The 13,570-nt window shown below is 22.0% G+C and overlaps 2 long non-coding RNA genes across 2 annotated transcripts; both read right to left on the reverse strand.

Annotated features, from left to right (window-relative positions):
• Nucleotides 1-1,814: 1,814 nt before the first annotated feature.
• On the reverse strand, nucleotides 1,815-2,375 carry LOC113787141 (uncharacterized). Its single transcript, XR_003473441.2, has 2 exons — nucleotides 2,196-2,375; nucleotides 1,815-2,082 (listed from the first exon to the last, which is right to left on the reverse strand). It is a non-coding gene; the product is annotated as an uncharacterized lncRNA (long non-coding RNA).
• Nucleotides 2,376-10,179: 7,804 nt separating this feature from the next.
• LOC105852250 (uncharacterized) lies at nucleotides 10,180-11,004 on the reverse strand. Its single transcript, XR_001144073.3, has 2 exons — nucleotides 10,784-11,004; nucleotides 10,180-10,595 (listed from the first exon to the last, which is right to left on the reverse strand). It is a non-coding gene; the product is annotated as an uncharacterized lncRNA (long non-coding RNA).
• Nucleotides 11,005-13,570: the final 2,566 nt, after the last annotated feature.

Raw genomic sequence — 13,570 nt, forward strand, 5'->3', positions numbered from 1 at the left:
TATATATATATATATATATATATATATTATCTTACCGGTGGCTAATAGAAGGAAGAACATGAATAAAACTCAGATAATTTTTCCCTCCATGACTAGTAATAATTATATCACAACAAATTCAATTCTTGAAATCAAAAGTGAAGTACGAAATATACGTATCTCTTATATGATCTTAATTTATATATAAATGAATGAATATGTGATGTGTGGCATATGAGTTTGAAGATAAATCAAGAGGTAACATGATTTTCTTTTTTAGAAAAAAGAGGTAACATATAACTTGATTAACATGAAATGGTATCGCGTCCTGTGTATAGAGAACACTTGGTGTATAGAGAACACTTGTCAACAGTCGTCAGTCACATGAAACTCCATTACTAGTGTGTATTTATACGTACAGAGGTTTACAACCCAAAAAATGAGAATTAAATCATATTATTAGTTTGGTTCAGTTTTTTAAAATCACTTTTAAATTAGTTTAAATTAAGTTCAGAATTAATTTATAAATATAAATCATTTAAATATTTTGAACAGATTTGTAGTTAAAATTAGTTTCGAACAAGTTTTCGAAAAATGAATAACAAATTTTTTTGATTATTTTTCCATAAAAAAAATGATTCTGATTTTTTTCTAAAAAATTTTCAAAGAAAAAAGTGATTTAATTTTTTTTTTTATTACAATATATTGATTACATTCTAAATAAATATAATAATCACCGTCGCTTAATTTTTTTCTTTCTTTTCATTTACTTCATTTCTTGACATATGTGTATATATTAGTTTATTTGAAGGTATACGATCACTTGCCATAAACAACTCTATTCCAATTAAAAAGAAATTTATCTCTTTTTAGATGGTTATCTCTCTTCTTCCATAATATGAAGACTCTAATTATACTTAACTATTCTTTTGAGAGATATAATGCTTCACATAATACTTTATTTTGTTAAATTTGTTATCAAGGTCACTGTAGATATAGAGCAAATTTTAATATCAAATTTTTAATGTTTATAATAATATTTTAGTAAATAATTTATTGATTTTTTTTTATGAAAAATTATTTTTTAGGTACTTAAAAAAATGATTTATTATATTAATATAATTAATTTTATATAATATTTAGTTGCAATTATTAATTAAGTCAATTAATTTAATATATATTAAGACAATATTAATTTTAAATAAAAATTTATTATTTTTAAATTTGAAAATACAATAATACTAATGTAAAAGATCATACAATACACGAGTTAGTATTCACTTTTAAATTTTGCATCTTAAAAAAACATATTTTTTATGTGAAAACTAATTAATCATATACTTATAATTAATATATTTTGGTTTATTTATTAGTAATTAGCTTGAAAAATGATTGTAATTTTATATTAGAGACTCTAACAAAGTTAATGGGTATTATGAAAAATGATTGTAATAATACTTTTGGGTATGATACTTTTACATTTATATATGTGTAAAAAATTTATGTTTTCCAATAATAAATTTATTAATGCATGTCAAATTATAATATTAAATAAATAGTTGCTTGTAACGAAAAAAAAGAGAAATAATTGATCTTCATTTTAGGCTTGTTGAACTATCTAGCTACCACCCAGTAATAGTTTAATTGTAAAACATGTATTTTGAAATGTATCATAAATTAAACTATTAAAAGTCTCTACACACTCATTTGACGAAGGTATTTTGAATGATCAGATGTGTTTTAAGTATTATATACAATTCTTTGATGTATATGTGATAAACTAACAATTGGTTGTAACTAACATAAGTATCATATTTGATCTATATCTTATAAGATGATAGAAGAAGATATACATTTATTAATTTGTGGTTGATCCATAACATGTTAATTAAGAGGGAACCTTTACAATGAATCCACTATCGAGTTTATGACAAGGCCAAACGCAATGGCAGTTGGACTCCAATTGTGGTTTACAATAACCATCTTGGAAGCCTTCACTCACACATGTTACTCGACAGAGTTCTTTATACCAGCACACATTTTCTCCGTACAGCCAGCTTCTGTCCTCGCATATTTCACCTTCTGTTGTCTTAACTGTAATATCTAATTTTACCACATAAAACCAATATTTATCAAACACATAATTAATACTAATTAAAAAGAAATGTGTAGTCCATATAAAGACAAAGCTAGTATATATATATATATAATCTTACCCGTGGTTAATAGAAGGAAGAACATGATTATAATTTTTCTCTCCATGACTAGTAATAATTATATCACAACAAATTCAATGTGTAGTTTTTATAATATCTTAATTTATATATAAATGAATAAATATGTAATGTATGAGTTTGAAGATGAATGAAGAGGTAACATGAGTTTCTTTTTTTAAGAAAAAGAGGCAACGTATAACTTGATTAACATGAAAACCGTGTACTGTGCATAAAAAACACCTGTGCATAAAAAACATGTACCTTGATTACGACCCGAGAGATTTATGGTGTAAACACTGCGCCATTTAACAACGCCCATTTTACAGCGGTGGCTAAATACAAGCGTTGTTTTGTAATTATATTTTAAAAATAACTGAACCTTTTACGGTTCTGAATCAATTTAAAATTAGTTTATAAATTAAACTATTTTAATATTTTGAACATATGTTTGGTTAAAATCGATTTTGAATAAGTTTTTTGAAAAACAAATAACAAAAAGTTTCAATTATTTTATAAAAATAAATAAATAAATAAATAAATAAATAAATAAATAAACAAAAAAAAATGATTCTGATTTTTTTCTCAAAAATTTTCAAAGAGAAAAATGATTTAAAAAAATTTATATGATTACAACATATTAATTACATTCTAAAACTAATTAATATATTCTAAAACATTTTTTTATGTTAAAACTAATTAATATATTTTGATTTATTTATTAATAATTAGCTTTAAAAATTATTGTAATCTTATATTAGACACTCTAACAAAGTTAATGGGTATTATAAAAAATGATTGTAATAATAATTTTAGGTATGATACTTTTACATTTATATATGTGTAAAATATTTATTTTATCCAATAATAAATTTATTAATGCATGTTAGATTATAATATTAAATGAATAGTTGCTTGTAACGAAGAAAAAGTGAAATAATTGATCTTCATTTTAGGCTTGTTGAACTATCTAGCTACCACCGTAATAGTCTAATTGTAAAACATGTATTTTGAAATGTATCATAAATTAAACTATTAAAAGTCTCTACACACATATTTGATGAAGGGATTTTGAATGATCACATGTCTTATAAGTATTATATACTTCTTTTAATCTTATACAAGTTTCCAAGGTAAGTGAAGAGAAAGAAAACCAATGCTATTAATCTTGCATTTAGTAGATAAAAAATGACAAAAATTTAAATAAACAAATAATTATATATTTATTATTATTAATAGATAATTACGCTAATTAAACGACAAATATTATATTTATTATAAAATAAACTTTGTTTTATTGTAATGTACGTATAGATATATATCTCATATTTGATTTATAAGTATGATAAAAGACTATATATATATTATTTTTGAAATAAAATATAAGTAAAAATAGTAATTAAAAAATGAATATATTATATTAAACTATTTTGAATTACTTTTTTTATTTATATTTAATTCTCTGACTAATAACAATAGCTAGGCAGCATTATGAGTTATCCTTACAAAACCAAACGCAAAAGCAGGTGAAGAGGAAATCTCCACAATCGCCACCAAGAAAACCTTCCTTCACACATGTTTCTCCACAGTGGAGGCTAGACAAGCATAAATCCCTCAACAGCTTGCTCTTCGTATCACATAATACAAATATGTATCAAGTTTATTAATTAATTAGTAAGGTTATACATATTAAATGTCTTAAATGTTCAAACACATAAATATTAATTTCCATTATACTTGTTGTTGAGACCGATAATGTTAAAACAAAACAAATAAATATATCACTTAATTGATAACTTTTGGATTTTCATTTTTCTATCACGTTTTTGTCAACAAAATTATTTATTTGGAGTGACAATATAGGGTGACTAAATATAAAAGTATACGTACATATATTAAAAAATATTTTATGGGATAGTGAAGACTAACTCATTCATATGAATTGTACATGTCCCACATTTGAATAAAAATATAGGGATTGAATACTTTATAACCGAAAGGATTCGTGTATTTAATGACTTACAATATTAAGTAAAGATATGGTATTTAATCCACCTATTAGTTAACAAAAAAAACATTTTTTTTTTGTATTTTTTTATTATTAACATAAATTGGTATTTTTTAATACTTTAATGTAAAACTTTGATGATATTCTTTTTAGTTTGTGATATATTATTTTAATTATTTTTTTTAAAACAATTACTTTTTTGTTTGATACAACAGTTAAAAAAATCAAAAAATTTATGTATACAATCCAAAATCATTCATGTTATCATCAATTGATTTAAAATATTTGTCAGTAATATAAAATTATTTCTGATTTTTTTTTCCAATAAACAAAGGAGATATCAAATATAAAAGAAAGAAAATAAGTGGAAAATAAATTAAATAAAAAGTGTAAATTAAATCAATACTTATTCATTTATTTAATTTTGGAAAAGAAATGGCAAGTTATCTTAGTCTAAAACAAGAAAGTGTAGATTGTTAATTTACGCTCTTTTGTAAAAAAATAATGGGTGTAAATTAATAAATTATATATATTAATGTACCGGTACTAATATACGTATCTTTTATATGATATTTTTTATATATATAAATGGAACGAATTATTTGTTAGCTGTCTCATGTTCCTCCATTATGAAAATTAACGATCAATTTATGATTATAATTCTAACAACATAATAATAACATAAAATCCTTTTTTATAATATTTTGTATATCAGTTTATTTTAATATACACAATTCACGTGCCATAAACATTGTATTCCAATTCAAAATAAATTTATTCCTTTTAAAATAAATAACGGTTACGTCTGGTCTTTCGCAATGCGAATATTTTAATTATTTTGATTTCTTCTTTGACTTTTGATAGCCATAATGTGTTCATGATATTTTTTTTAGTTAAATTTATTACCATAAGGGTCAGATATTAGTATAATTAATTTTATATAGTATTTATTTTAAAATTATTAATTAATTTAATATTTATTAAAATAATATTAATTTTAGATTTGAAAATATAATAATACTAGTGTGAATGCTCTCGTACAATACACGAGTACATTCACTATCAAAAAAGTTATTTTTAAAAATATGCTTTTTAAAAAAAATAAGTTGATTATGTTAAAACAAATTAATTATATGATAATTAATATATTTTGGTTTATTTGTTAGTAATATATATTTTGGTTTATTTGTTAGTAATATATATTTTGGTTTATTTGTTAGTAATTTGCTTGAAAATTATTGTAATCTTATATTAGACACTCTAACAAAGTTAACGAGTATTATGAAAAATAATTGTAATAATAATTTTGCGTAAGATACTTTTTCAATTACACATGTGAGAAAAAAAAATTATGTTTTTCAATAATAAATTAAATATAGATATATTTTTTATTAATTCATTTTTTGACTGTTACAAGCATATTTTTTAAAAATCATTAATTCATGTTAGATTATAATACTAGATAAATAATTACTTGTAATAAAAATAAACAAAATAAATAATTGATCTTCATTTTAGGTTTGTTTATCTATGTCGAGTAATAGTTTAATGGTTTAAATATGTTTTTGGTCCTTAAAATTATAATCGTTATGATTTTGATCCTTGTGAATTTTTTTGTTTTGTTCGCATTCCGACAAATATAGTTTCATTTTAAAATAGTATTTATATCCATCTTCCGTTATAAAAATTGTAACACTGTTAAACTTAAATATAATTAAAACATAATTTTTTTAACCTAAAAATAAATCATCAATATAATCAAATTATAATATTCTTAAACCTAAAATTAACTCCAAATATTTGATACTTCTTCCCAAAAAAAATCTAAAATTAACAACCTCAAAATGCTTTCTTTTGAAATTGTTTGTTCAGGTTTAGAACATTAACAATGATAGGTTAATTGCAAGATAGCAATATGTATTATATTATCAAAGATAGCAAATATATTAATATAATATCAGTGAGTTTCTTTTTAAATTGTTGGTTCAATATTTTTTTAATTTTTACTTTATATTATAATCGTTTCAAGATGAAACCCGCTTTGGAAATTTTTTGATTGACTTGATTTTTTAATTCACTTCTTTCACCATCGAGAAGTGTTGCCCTCCATCGAGCAAAATGTTTGTTCTTGTCTTTTCTATTTTGATTCGTCTTTTTCCCTTCCCTTCGTCATTATTTTAATCCTAAAACGGTGTTCTTTTTCGGTTGAACATAAGATGAACAATTTTGCATCAAACTTGGTGTTTCCTCCAAATAGGCTTATTCCTTTCTCTAGTAGTTTTTTTTAGTAATTCTTGTTTCTTACTTATTAATTTTGATTCTAGATCATTTACCAAACAAGTTTGATTTTAGCTGTTTTAGACTTGATTTTTATTTTTATTTTTCAATTATGTCCATTAGATGTGAATGAAAATTAATGAAATGATTATTAGATTATTATAATTTCATTTATAGATTTTAGATTGTTGCTGGGTGTTTGTTCTGTTTGATGTTTTTATTATGCATTGAGAATTTAAGATTTAGATTAAAAGTCTAATTTAAATAATACATGTATCTCTTTAATGTATCAATGCTCATTTTCCATTCACCTTTAACCCACCCTGAGCCACCAATCATTATTTTTTGCAAAATCTGAAACATTATATATATATAATCTTTTAACGGTTGAATATTATCAATTTTTTATTATTTCGAAAACTCCATAAGCTAGGAAAGGAAGTGAAAACTGTACAAGGAAAAAAACGAAGGGAAGTGAAAATTTATTAATATAAAAATTGTTGATTTTTGGTTGATTAATCAATAGTTAATATCATCTATTTTGATTCATGAGGGAGGGGAAGTGAAACAATAATCACTCAATGGATTTTACGATTTCTCCCAACCAAGAAATACGAAATACATAGTCATATAAGTTGAAAATGAATGAGACAGTTTTGTTGTTGTTAAATATAGCGGTTTTTCATCTCCGTAAACCAAAAATGTTGTAGATGATGGTGGCTTGAAAATGAGTTCATGAGAAACAATAGTCTAGAGAGAGACACATGTGTTTTCTTTTTTATCTTAACTATTTATTTTCACAACTATTTAAAATAAAAAACAGAAATTATCATAGAATCATTAAAACTACTTATTAAAATAGAACTTCTTTGTTGTGGTTATGTACTTTAATGAGCACAAAGTCAGGTAAATAAATTAGAAGTATGAAATATATACTACAAAAAAAATACTTGATTTGTGATCAACTTAAGAAAAATTTTGTGCTCGAAAAAAATCTTCATAAATTTCTGACCGAAAAAGTTCTCACAAATACTAAAATTCAAATTGGTTGTTATTTGTTATTGAAAAAATCTTCGAAACATTATTTGAATTTGTGACAGACGATAACCTCACAATGGACTTGATTGAATGAAAATAGTACTATTGATATTTTGAAATGCCCTATTTTTTCCTTATATATATCACTTTTTCTCTCATTTTTTATATACATAATACATTCTCTCTGTTTTCTCTTTACCTTCTCTCTACAAATATTTTTCTTCAACTTTTATTTTTCTCCAACTTTTCTCTCTACTTTATCCCTTAAATTTCGGTAAGTTTTTCTCTTATGTTTTGTAAGCTTCAAGTCAGACACTACCCTACATCAAGTTAGTATGTAATGCATTTTAAATATAGATTAGTAATATATAAAATTATTATTAAAATAATTTAAAATTGGTTATAATATTATTTTTAAATTTTAATATTAGTAAGATTTGTTTAAAAAAGTATTAGTAAAATATTTAAATTATAAAATTTATATTGAAACTAAAATGTATATATTTTTTTAAATGTCGATGAAGTGTTATTTTTGCTATTATTATTTATTATGTTACTAAAATAAATTTTTTTTAAGAAATTATATTTTTTTAGCAACAATATAATACTTATAAAAAAAATATATAATATTGATCTGATCATAAAATATATAATATTATAAATATAAAATGTTTTTATATTATAAAAAGTTCATCATTCAAAACGTTAATAGATTTGTCTAAAAAAAAATAAAAATTATGTTGTTTATATAATATATGATAGATAAAAATTTGAAACAAACATAAAAGTATTGATTTTAATTTAACTATTTTAAAAAAAATATTAGTAAAATTAATAATATTAATATTTATTGTTAGTCGTTACAAAGAGTTATAGTTGAGTTCATACAAATTTTTTATATACTTTTACAATCTCTATTTTGTTTTATAGGGACTTATTTTATGAAAAAAATTAATTAAACATCATTTGAAATTTTATTTTAGTTTATATATAGTCTTTATTATGATTTATTATATTGTTTGTAGATCAAGCTTCATGCCTACTAATTATGCCAACAACTAAATTGATCAGACTCAATTTAATGATGGAGGAAGTGAAACTAATAATAAGATAAATTATTATGATGATTGATGTATTTGATCAATAATATTTTCTATTTTTATTTTTGATTTGTATGAATATATTAGACATTATTATTTAATTATGGTGCATTTTATTTTTGGTTTGTATGATATAATTTATTAATTTTAGAATATTTTATTTTGGTTGGTAGTAATAATTTATTTAATATTAAAATTACATTTTCATTTTTATATATAATATTTTATTTTACTTTATATTATTTAAAATTTCAATTTTTAAATTATATAAATTTTAATTTTTTTATATAATATTAATTTCAAATTTTATAAAAAAAAACTAATAAAATTACTGTTGCAGACTTTTTTCCTCGTAATCAAAAAATAATTTTTTAGACCATTTTAATCGTCACAAAATTTTGTGACAAATTAATCTATAATTGTATTAGACCGACACAAATATGTCTATTGTGTCTTTTTTTTACCCTTTTTGTGAGAAATTTTGGATATCACAAATGAAATAATAAGTTAGATCGGTAAATTGAGTGAAAAGGAAAATAATATTTAGAGAGGAGATGATTAGCTTATAGTCAATGAAAACAACTATAATCATTATAGTTGAAAAAAATATACGGTCTTAAGAAGAATTCGACATTCTATATAATAGAAAAGAAAAAATACACCGCCCAAGAAGAATTCGGCACGTGATGAGTGTTGTCGTTTAAAAATGGAACATCAATCAATTTAATTGGATGAATGAAAGAGTAATAGAAAAATTATTTGATCTGAAAACTGGAACATCGATGAAAGCTAGACATTAGATATTTTGAATAATTGTTTTGCTACAAGGTGCGTTTTCTATTCTCATATTATCGAAGGCAACATTTCTTTTTTTTTTCTTTGATAATGAGGCAACCTTCATTATTTTTTATAGGTTTTGTATCTATTTATTACTATTATATTTCACATAAATGTATAAAAAAATAGGCCCAATTGGCAAAATAAAAAATAAAATATGGGTCCATATTAGTGCATTACCTGAAATACTAAGAGTTACTCATGAAGTTTATTTAAATTTTCAAATATTATTTAAAAAAATAAATGATTATATATTTTAAAATAAAAGAAAAAATAAATTATTAATAGATTTCAATAATAAGTGAGAGAAAAAACCATTCATTTATTTGTAGGGTCCAATAAATAATTTTCAAGAATCAATGATTTTATATATTTTAGAAAATTAAAAAATATAATAATTTTTTAATACATAATTTGTTGTTATTTATAATTTGTAGGAGATTAATGTTAAAAGAAATCTTCTATTAGATGATAAATGACAAACTTGTCAAAGATAAAACTCTGAAATATATATATAGATATATTTTTTACAAATAATATGAAAACATGTAATAATATAAGGTGTATTAAAGATCTGCAAGTTTCCAAGGCAAGTGAAGAGAAAGAAAACCAGTGCTATTAATCTTGCATTTAGTAAATAAAAAATGACTAAAATTTCAATAAACAAATAATTATAAATTTATTATTATTAATAGATAATTACTCTAATTAAACGACAAATATCATATTTATTATAAAATAAATTTTATTTTATTATAATGTACGTATTGATATATATTTCATATTTAATTTATAAATATGATAAAAGAGTATATATTGAAATAAATATAAGTAAAAATTGTGATTGAAAAATTAATATATCATATTAAATAATTTTCAATGACTATTTTTAGTTATATTTAATTATGGACTAATAACAATATATAGCTAGGCAGCATTATATTTTTGGATGCATTTAGAACTGCTTATCCTTACAATACCAAATGCAATAGCAGTGGTAATAAAAACTTCCACAATCGCCACCAAGGAAACCTTCCTTCACGCATGATGCTCCACAATTGCTGTTAGAGAAGCAAAAACCTCTGAACAACTTGCTCTTCCTATCACATAGTTCACCTTTTTCCTCCTCCTCAACCGCACCATCTGTTAATTACCCACAAAACAAATAAACTCATTCCTATCAATTGTACACGTCCCACATTATGAAAATATATATACATATTTATAGAGAGAGAGAGAGTATATATATATATATATAGAGAGAGAGAGAGAGAGAGAAAGAGAGAGAGAGATATATAGATATATCTATAAAAAAAATTATATTAATGTACCGGTAGCAAAGAGAAGGAAGAGTATGAACAAAATCGTTGTCCTCTTCATTACTAGTTTTAACTACAAAACACAAAATAAATGCTTGAGCTCAAAAGTGAAGTACTAATTTACGTATCTTTATATGATATTTTTTATATATAATTATAAATGGGACGACGAATTCTTTATATGATATTTTGATTAACATGAAAAGGTGCGACCTACTCTTGCATAGAGGACATTTATTAGCTGTCTCATGTTCCTCCATTATGAAAATGATGAAAACGATCATTATATGATTATAATTTTAACATAATAATAACATAAAATCATTTTTAATAATATTTTGTATATTAGTTTATTTTAATATACACAATTCACGTGCCATAAACAATTGTATTCCATATTCAATAGAAATTTATTCCTTTTAAAATAAATAACGGTTACGTCTTGTCTTCCGCAATGCGAATATTTTAGTTGTTTTGATTTCTTCTTTGACTTTTGATAGACATAATGTTTCCATAATATTTTGTTTAGTTAAATTTATTACCATAAGGGTCAGATATAGATATCGAAGGAATCTAGAACAAATTTTAATGTTAAATTCTTTACTGTCTATAATAATATTTTAGTAATTAAGTAATTGACATTTTTCCATAAAAAAACTATTTTTAGACATTTGAAAAAACTATTTATTTTATTAATATCATTAATTTTATATTTATTGAAATAATATTAATTTTAGATACAATTTTATAAATTTTAAATTTGAAAATATAATAATACTAGTGTGAATGCTCGTACAATGCACGAGTCTATTCACTCTCAAAAAAGTTATTTTGAAAAGTATGTTTTTTAAAAAAAGTTAAGTTGATTATGTTCAAACCAATTAATTATATATTGATAACTAATATATTTTGATTTATTTGTTAGTAATATGTATTTTGGTTTATTTGTTAGTAATTTGCTTGAAAATTATTGTAATCTTATATTAGACACTCTAACAAAGTTAACGAGTATTATGAAAAATGATTGTAGTAATAATTTTGTGTACGATATTTTTCAATTACACATGTGAAAAAAATTTATGTTTTTCAATAATAAATTAAATATAAATATATTTTTTATTAATTCATTTTTTGACTGTTACAAGCATATTTTTAAAAATTCATTCATTCATGTTAGATTATAATAGTAGATAAATAATTGCTTGTAATAAAAATAAATAAATAAATAATTGTTCTTTATTTTAGGCTTATTTATCTACGTCGAGTAATATTTTAATAGTTTAAATATGTTTTTGATCTTTACAATTATAATCGCTTTTAATTTTAGTTATTTTAAACTTTTTTGTTTTGTTCACATCCCTGCAAATTAAATATAGTTTCTTTTTAAAATAGTACTTATATCCAACTTCCGCTACTAAAATTGTAGCACTGTTAAATCTAAATATAATTAAAACATAGTTTTTTTAACCAAAAAATAAATCACCAATATAATCAAATTATAAAATTTTTAAACCTAAAATTAACTCCAAATATTTGATTCTTCTTCTCTAAAAAAAATCTAAAATTAACAACTTCAAAACGGTTTCTTTTGAAATTGTTGGTTCAAGTTTAGAACATTAACAATGATAGATTAATTGCAAGATAGAAATATGTATTATATTATCAAAGATAGCAAATATATTAATATAATATCGGTGGGTTTCTTTTTAAATTGTTGGTTCAACATTTTTTTAGTTTTTACCTTATATTATAATAATTTCAAGGTGAAACCTGCTTTAGAGATTTCTTGATTGACCAGATTTTTTAATTTGTTGACCAGATTCTTGGTGGATCCATAACTTTTGGAAAACGAATTAGGAATGTTAGTCGGAATTAAAAAATGATCTGATGTGATAATTGATAAATTATAATTCAATTCATTGATAACAAAAATAATTGATTCATTATTTTGAACCAATTCTCAATCGCTAGCTTCAATTTCACATTTTCTATCCAATGACGCAAAAAAAATTGAAGCGAATCAATCAAAAGAAGAAACAGACATTCACAATTTTGTATTCATATTATAATTGGAATCCTAACACTAATTTACGTATGATTGTAGTTATTTAGGGAAGAAGAATGAAATATTTGGAGGGAGAATAATGAAACATTTGAGATTAATTTTAGGTTTTTTAGGAAAGAAGAATAGAACATGTGGTGTTAATTTTAGGTTAAAAATTAGAGATTTATTTTTAGGTTAAAAAAAGTTATGTTTTAATTGTATTTATATTTAACGGTATTACGGTTTTTGTAACAGAAGTTGGATGTAATGACTATGTTAAAATAAAACTATATTTGCAGGGAGACAACCAAACAAAAAAAATTTACGAGAACAAAAATAAAAAATGATTATAATTGCAAGTATCAAAGACATATTTAAACCTAATTTAATTATAAAAATATTTATTTTGAGATATATTTTAAATTAAACTGTTAAAAATCTCTACCACTCATATTTGATGAATGAATGTATTTTGAATGATCATATTCAAGTACTGTATACTCCTTTCAATCTTATATATATTCAATAAAAATTACTTTCAAAACCCTTAAAAAGTTCATTAATTTTCTCAAAACAATATAACATAATATTTATATTTTATAATTTGAAACTCATAAATTTTTTTTTAATAAAAATGAAACATCCAAATCTAAATTAATTAAAGGGTAGTCAACTAATAATAATAGCATTACATATAATATAAAATAGTAAGTTTTTACTTATATTTTAGATCAGCAAATATAACACTTTTGTTG

This window comes from Cicer arietinum, chromosome 6 (assembly GCF_000331145.2).
Source record: "Cicer arietinum cultivar CDC Frontier isolate Library 1 chromosome 6, Cicar.CDCFrontier_v2.0, whole genome shotgun sequence".
Taxonomy (NCBI): Eukaryota; Viridiplantae; Streptophyta; class Magnoliopsida; order Fabales; family Fabaceae; genus Cicer; species Cicer arietinum.